Genomic DNA, 8139 nt, shown 5'->3' with positions numbered 1-8139 from the left:
GGAAGGACGTCAGGACCGCTCCGGTTTCAAATCGGGGATATCCAACATGTTGGATTGTTTTGGCTCGATTTCTCCTCGTGTGTGGTGTCCCCCGGGGACAAACGAGCACGCAGCCTGTGGTCTGTGGCGTGTAGCCAATCAGAAAGCGAGGTGATGAGACGGCGAGGAAAGCACCGGGAAACAAAATCAAAACAGCCGGCGGTGTATGATGTAGCAAGTATAGTCCATGCTCGCGTTGTCTCCACTTCTTTGACCATCGCCTTTTCTTTTGATAACGTTTTTTTCGGTTAAAAACAAACTACAAACTATTGCCACTGCATCCTCTTCGTCCGCCATGATTGTTTATTCTGAAGTCACGTTTGATCTCGAGGGATTTTGCGAGATTTCCCGTCTGACCTGGGAATGCTCGGGAGTCAAATCGGTTCGTGTGTGATGTGTTGAGTTTGCTGTGTGCTGCGCACCACACACTGTACGACCGAAACTGTTAGACCCGTGATTTTTGATCGCCGTGTGTGGGGTCTCTCAGGATTGGAAAATCGGCCGACAATTTTAAAATCATCCCGTGTGAACCAGGCTTTAGTGGGTATACTGCTTATACCTGCGTATCACGTAGACTACACCACTGACTTCCTCCCACTGTACAAAAGTCAAGCTAAAATATTCCGGATACGGGGGCCGCCATCTTGCAATTTTGGAGCCAGAGTCTGCGCAGTATTAAAGTTCCGCCCAATCACAAGTCAATCATGATGTTTCACCCTGTTAACTTGTTCAAACTTATCAAGAAAATTAACACTTGAACAAACATCAGCATGATCAGAACTACCTACAATTAAAGAAACCATATTTTTTGATCCCAGATACTTTTGGCCCATGTTCCATCCATTTACATGGAGGGGGTGGGGGTTATGACCTGTACTGTAGCCAGCCACCAGGGGGAGAACGAGATAATATGGCTTCATTTCGTCTACACATCAACCCCTGATATAAAGAGGTAACAATGTCAATAAGATTTATAGTTTTTTTTTTAAATTACTTACTCTGTTTCTTCTCTGGGCTGGAGGATAGGCAACATCCCCTCACCTGAAATAAAAAAAGATGAATACTTATCAGCATCTTAATAAGGTCACAGAGCTCTGTATGCAAAATATGCAAATAAAGTATATAATATAAGCAACACAAGTTCACTTAGTGTCATGTCAGCATATCTCTGGTGATGACACTATAAAGACTTAGTTAGTGATCCAGCCAGGTCAATATCAGAGAACACTAATACATTGTAACATGCCCAGACAGGTACAGAGTCCCTGTGGTTTTTCTTCCTGCTCCTCTTTCTCTCTCTCTCCCTCCCCTGTTTGGTGTTAAGCATGATTAGTTTCCACGTATGCATTCCAGTAATGCTGCTCAGTTCCCTCAGATATCAATCTTCTTATCATAGTTGGACCATAAATAAAAGGATCACACCTTGAGAGCTCACACTCTTTAGCCTGCCTGAGCCGGTTCAAGCCAGGAGCGAGGAAATATGAGTTGGTGTACCCTTTGCTCTTTTGACACACAGTTAACGTTTATCTAGAGACACTAGGATTTTCGGTTGGTGCCACCTCTGTATTTCTATTTTTTTTTTTTTCTTCAGAAAAGCAAGTTAAGTCTTTTCCTTTTTGTTTGTTTATGCTTGTTTTTTGTTTTCAGAGGAAGGTATTAATCATGCCTAGTTATGTTATATTGATTTATATTTGTTTGACAAGACCACCTGGTCCTGTCCTCCCCCCTCCCCCACATGTTGAGAACCTTTTGTTCATAAGTATCGAGATGACCTGAAAATAAATGCTTTAATTTTCACTTTTCCTCTTGGCTTCTTCAAATTCTTTGGTTCTTTTGGTTATCGTCTCCAGTTTCCCATTATCAGAAAGGGGATGTATGCATGGGTTATGTGCAGATTCAGGAACAAGAAACAATGTGGGGCGTATGGATCTGTTAACTAAACAGTATAAATAGAGGAAGTAAAGCAAGAGCTGGCTTCAAGTCCAGAGAGAGATTACACAATAAAACCTGAGAAATGCTCTTAAAAACAAGTTTAAAGTACTTTAGATGAATGCCCAAAAATGAAAGATTTGCCAATAATAAAGAAATACTACAATATGCCACATTTGAAACTGTAGAGGCTACAATTAGCTAATGAACTGAAAATATAACCAGTGAGAACATTGTTCAAAGTAGACACATCACCTCTTTGATTTAAATACACAGATCATATGTGTAAATACTCCACCTGGCCTGTACGCTAACATTTCATTATTATCATTTAATCTGTAGCTGTGTTTAGCTGACCTGAATAAGGACCATCTCACAGATAACAACCCACGGTGGCTGTGGCAGGAAATACATCACATCAGGAACTACAAGGGCCGCAACCGTGTGCCTGCTGAGGCTGAAAGGGTATCTAGGTTAACATCAGACATGTATAAAGTACTAGAGACCCAGATTTGAGTAAAAGTACAAGCGCTCTATCAAAAAAGTGACTTGAGTAGAAGTTGAAGTGATCTTTAAGCACCACACTTAAGTGGAAGTACTAAAGTATTCAACATTTTTTGTACTTAAGTATTGCAAGTAGTTTATTTTAAAAACTACTACTCGAGTATTGAAAGTAAAAGTACAAGTATTGTGTTATGTAGTTATTAAAGAAAGCAGTCAAAAGTTTGAATATCATATTGTTTATATTATTTCAAATGTTTAGCCTAAAGGACAATCACAATTCCTTTGGCTGTAGCAGCAGTACAAGGACAGGAAGGTACAACACCATGTCATGAACCACGGGTAGCTAGTTAGCTAGCGCTTACTGATAGCTCAAGCGGATGTGCCATTTGTGTATTATATCAGATTATATTTGTAACTTAATATTGGGAGCTTAAAGCAGTGTTGCGGACGTTACATTTTTTTCACTTTTATATTTGTAACTTACCTTGATATGTTTCTTCAAATTCGACAATGAATTTTTGAAGGCCATTATTTCGCAATCTTTCGGGTGGCAGAGTAGGCACTTCATTCTATATGAATTGTCTTTCGCTCTGACAAATGAAAGTAGGGCCAGGGGTGGTCTCCTTCCTCACCCTCACACGATCACTCAAAGTCATAGGTGTTGAAGGTGGTGTTTCTGGTTCTTCCATCTCGAAACAAACTAACAAAGCTGTGTCTGTGTTCTCAATGCAGGCAGACAACAGAGCCAAAGGCAGAATGGGAGCACGCGTGGTCTTCTTATGAGACAGCTTGATCGGTTGATTCGGTCGGTGATGAGCCAGCTTCATCAAACAGAAACTCTGGTGCGTTTATTTTGGTTATGCTCTCAAACTAAATTACTTTGGAGTAAACTGTCTCAATACTTAGCTGATCTTATTTACCCTGAATTCTCCTTGTGCTGGGAAAATGTACTTTTTGGTTTCATTAACTATGACACAAATCTCACCTCTCAATTTTATTTAATCAACCTGATTTTAATTTTGACCAAATTTTACATCCATAAGTCCAAATTCCAAAATAAAACACCTAACTTCATAGAGCTGTCCATTCACATTAAACACTACATTTCTACTATATCCTGTTGCAGTAATAAGAAGGCTGTTAGAACACACACACTATTTGTACTTTTCAAATGCTTTATGTAAATTTAGTTGTTTTCTTTCTTTTTATTATAATTTTATTTTTTGTATCTCCGCTGGTGTACTTGACCTGTTTGTATTGTATACACTTGTGGCTGTATACATGTTATGTGCTCAATAAAAAAGAAAAAAAAAGAATCGTGTGCCTGCTGGCAGAGGAACTGAACTGTTTCTTTGCTCGCTTTGAGGCCAAAAGGCCAAACATAGACCCACTGCCTCCACCAGCCAACAACCATCAACCATCAACATACTCACTTAGTTTTATTTGGGAAAATAAACATCATCACATCAAAACAGGAGATTTGCTCAAACGTTTTGAAGAAGGTGGGATAAAAGCATTAGATTTTGAAATTATGAATGGTGTATTAAAAATGAAGTGGCTTCAGTCTTTTTTAAAGAAATGCTGTGATTCTCTTTAACATCACTTGTGTTCAGTAAATCAGGAGGCATTGAGTTTCTGTTCAAATATGATTTTGAAATATCTAAACTGCCTGTTAAACTCTCTGCCTTTCACCAACAGGTCCTATTATACTGGAAATCATTTATAAACATCATTTCCACCCTCCCAATGTCCCACTGTGGAATAAAGTCATCATGTAGAAGATCTATTTTCATTGAGAAACATATATGGTCAGTTCGTCATCTGATGGATGAAAATGGTAAAATATTTAAATTGGATGAGTTAACACTAGTAACACTTTTTTTTTTTTTAAGATTATTTTTTGGGCATTTTTAGGCCTTTATTGACAGAACAGCTGAAGAAAAGAAAGGGGAGAGAGGGGGGGGAATGACATGCAACAAAGGTCGGAGTCGAACCTGGGCCCGCTGCATTGAGGAGTAAACCTCTATATATGGGCGCCTGCTCTACCATCTGAGCTATCTGGGCGCCCAAGAGTTTAACTCTTTATATAACTTGGATTGATGGTGACACAAAACATGAATGGCACATATTCAGTTAATCCAAAATAATCTAGATAATACGCCAACACCTAAACTACTAAATATAAATATTGATTATGTGGATCTTTTACACAAAAGATGCAACAATACATTTCTAAGGCATTTGTTTGTAAAGACAATATCTCCTGGTTCAACAAGGACGACACTTCATCTCAAAAACTGAAATGATCAATTCCTCCTAAATATAAAGACACACATTTTGACATTGTGAACGAAATGTATGTTTCAAATGAATTTATTGCAACAAGGTTAAAATTTGATGTTGATAATTGTCACTAATAGTGATATGATCCAAAGCTTATGGGAATCATTGCATGACAAAACCGTAAATACAGATTGTTTTTATTTCAAGACTATCCCGTTAAAAATAATCTTAAAGGACAAAATAATTGAATCCTTGGTTAATAATTTTATTATAATAACAAAATATTATATACACAAATGTCGATTTGCAAAGACTCCCCCAAAGAGGAATGAACTACAAAACAAACTTTCTATGATCAACAAAAAAAAAAATTCAATAGCGCCCAAGCCAGGAAACTACTTATGTCTGAATTTAATTTTCTCTCTCTCTCTCTCTCTCTCTCTCTCTCTCTCTCTCTCTCTCTCTCTCTTTATATATATATATATATATATATATATATATATATATATATATATATATATATATATATATATATATATATATATATATATATATACAGTACATATTCATTTTTTTGCTCTGATATTCTTTAATGTACTTTATTTCGATACTTAAACCAGTATTTTTTATTTGTTTTTGCTATGGTTATTATCATTCACTGATTTGTTTTTTCCTTCAGTGGCTATTATGAATATTGTTAAAATGAAAATATTCTGTTTAGGAGGTGTGACTGTATCTGTGAAAGATTTCTACTTGAATTGTCCAACATTGAGTAGTTTGTCACTGTAATATTCTTTATATGTGTTCTAAATAAAGATTTAAAATAAGAAAAAAAAAGAAACGACCTACACATCTCTGCTGATTGGTTGAAAGAGTTTTGGCAGCTTGCCAAAGACTGAAGGAAGAGAAGGAGGAAGGAGGACATATTGGAAGAGAACAACGAAAAAACAATAAACGAGAACATATTGAGCCACTAATGAAACACAGGTGAGTCATGATATCGTATTAATCCTTGTGTTGTCTTCCCGTCAACCTTGAAAAAAACACTTTTTTTCGACGTTATTGACGCCTTTTTTTAACAGTTTGTTTTTGCTTTTTCCAACGTTTTAAATTTTTTTTACACATTTCCAGCGCTTATTTCTACGTCCCATATTTTCTGATATGAAACAAAAATTTAAAACGGGTCAATGTGACCCGAAGTCAACACAAGGGTTAAAAGATGGTCACGCGCTACATCACTTCTGATGCCAGTTGTTGTTATGGTTACTGCTAGATATGTTCTGGATTATCGGCCAGTCTACCAGAAGTTAAAGTGAAAGTAGAAGTCCTTTAGGAGCAGATCTAGTCTCTTTATATTAAATGGAAAGATACACCTGGAACAAAAAACAGCTGAATGAATCCGCTTCAACTGAAGAAATCTTGAATTAATTAATTAATTACGTCGAAATGTAGTCCGTATGGTAGGTTACACAAATAAGGGTGACGCCCTGATGCGGGAGCGCGCACATCTAAAGTGACACCCGCCGTACTGTAATGAAGGTAACGTATTGTTTAATAATCCTATATGACTGGATCCTAGGTCAGTGGGATTAATTGTGGTCAAATAGTTACAGGAATAGTCAGTGTCAGGGGAGGGAATACATTTGAAACAGCCGGAGGGGGGGGACCACGTGCCAGATAACTAAATGAATTAAGGGGGTCCAGGGACATGGCATCTCCAGAATAAATTGGTTATTTTAATACACACATTAAGCCTTTTGGAGCGTTTTGAGATCAGAATCCAATGAGAAAACATTTCGTTTTGATAACCATTGTAGCTGTGCTGTAGTCCACAGGTTCTCAAACTGTGACTCAAGTAGATAGATTGATACTGTAGATGGATTTTAGGAATCCCAAATTAGGAAATTACTTTGTTACAAGCAGCGAGGTACAAGGACATACACACATACTCACTCACACACACACACAGAAAAACAAGAACTATACTAGAAATAATAAATCAGATACAATAAAATAAGATAGCAAAGATAAATAAAATGCCAGAACAACTGAAAAAAAATACTTAAGAGGGGCTTTGACTCCGAACTTCGTTATTTGAATATAATTTGAATATTTAAAAAAATAATGATATTCTATCAAATATTAGGCAGCCCTTAATATTCGAACCTGTTATGGGCATTCTTTTTTGTAAATGTGTTTGCTTGTAAACGTTGTTCTCAATTCAGATTCCAAGGCTATATAATATATTTATTCGAATATTAATAAACAAATGAACTTTGAATATGATTTTTGGGCAAAAGTCAAAGCCCTAATGTATATACAAGTGTAGAATAGAATGTACAGCCTACATACATAGTATAACAAAATGAAATGTGTATAATATTAAATATGAAATAACCAGTGTGCAAGAACCACTGCTGGTCAAGCTCTTATACAGCCTATTTAAAAAAAAAAAATATTAAAACATATTCTTTTAGATGTGTTGTATGGCTTTATATAGGCCTAGGCCTACTGCTAGGTAGCTTGTGAATTTCCCATTGGGGACCAATAAAGACTTATTCATATAATAATATAACTTATTCATTTATTGTGTTGTGTATTGATCTGAATCTGTAAAGTCACTAAAACAGTCAAGATGAATGTAGTGCAATAAAAATACAATATTTCCCTCTGAGATGTAGTAGAGTACAAATATAAAGTAGCAAGAAATAGAAATACTCCTATAAAGTACAAGTATGCGTACAGATCATTGAAGGGATGATCAGCACAGCTTCAGCACTCCAGTGAAGTGTAATTAATTGAGATATGGCAGCAAAGTCCAACAACATCTCCAGCTGCATTCCAGCAGCTCTCTGCTGTGTGTAGTGTAATCTCTACATGGTTGTCTTCTTGTTGTTTCCAGATGGTGTTCCTGTTTTGGATTTGACGTCTCTCTTCCTCCCAAATCTGACTGAGATCCCTTCAGCCCGTAGAAACAGATCCTGCCGTATACAATGATGTTGAGAAAACCTCTGACAGTTACATCATTGCTGCTAAAATAATCTTATTACAGCAAACTTTTATTATAATTCATACATCATGTTGCTCCTCTCCAACATTTCTTTCTGTCTTTCTTTGTTCTTCATAATTCTCTCTCAAAAAAAATACAAAATAAACTGAATATATATATATATATATATACACACACACACACACACACACACACACACACACACACAGTTTTTGCTCTGATATTCTTTAATGTAAATTACTTTGTTTTGATACTTCAACCAGTATTTTCTTTTACTATGGTTATCATTCACTGATGTGTTATTTCCTATAGTGGATATTATGAATATTGTAAAAATAAAAAAATATTCTGTTTAGGAGGTGTGACTGTATCTG

The sequence above is a fragment of the Sander lucioperca genome, unplaced genomic scaffold, assembly GCF_008315115.2.
Source record: "Sander lucioperca isolate FBNREF2018 unplaced genomic scaffold, SLUC_FBN_1.2 Unpl_7, whole genome shotgun sequence".
NCBI lineage: Eukaryota > Metazoa > Chordata > Actinopteri > Perciformes > Percidae > Sander > Sander lucioperca.
Note: the sequence above shows the minus strand (reverse complement) of the source record.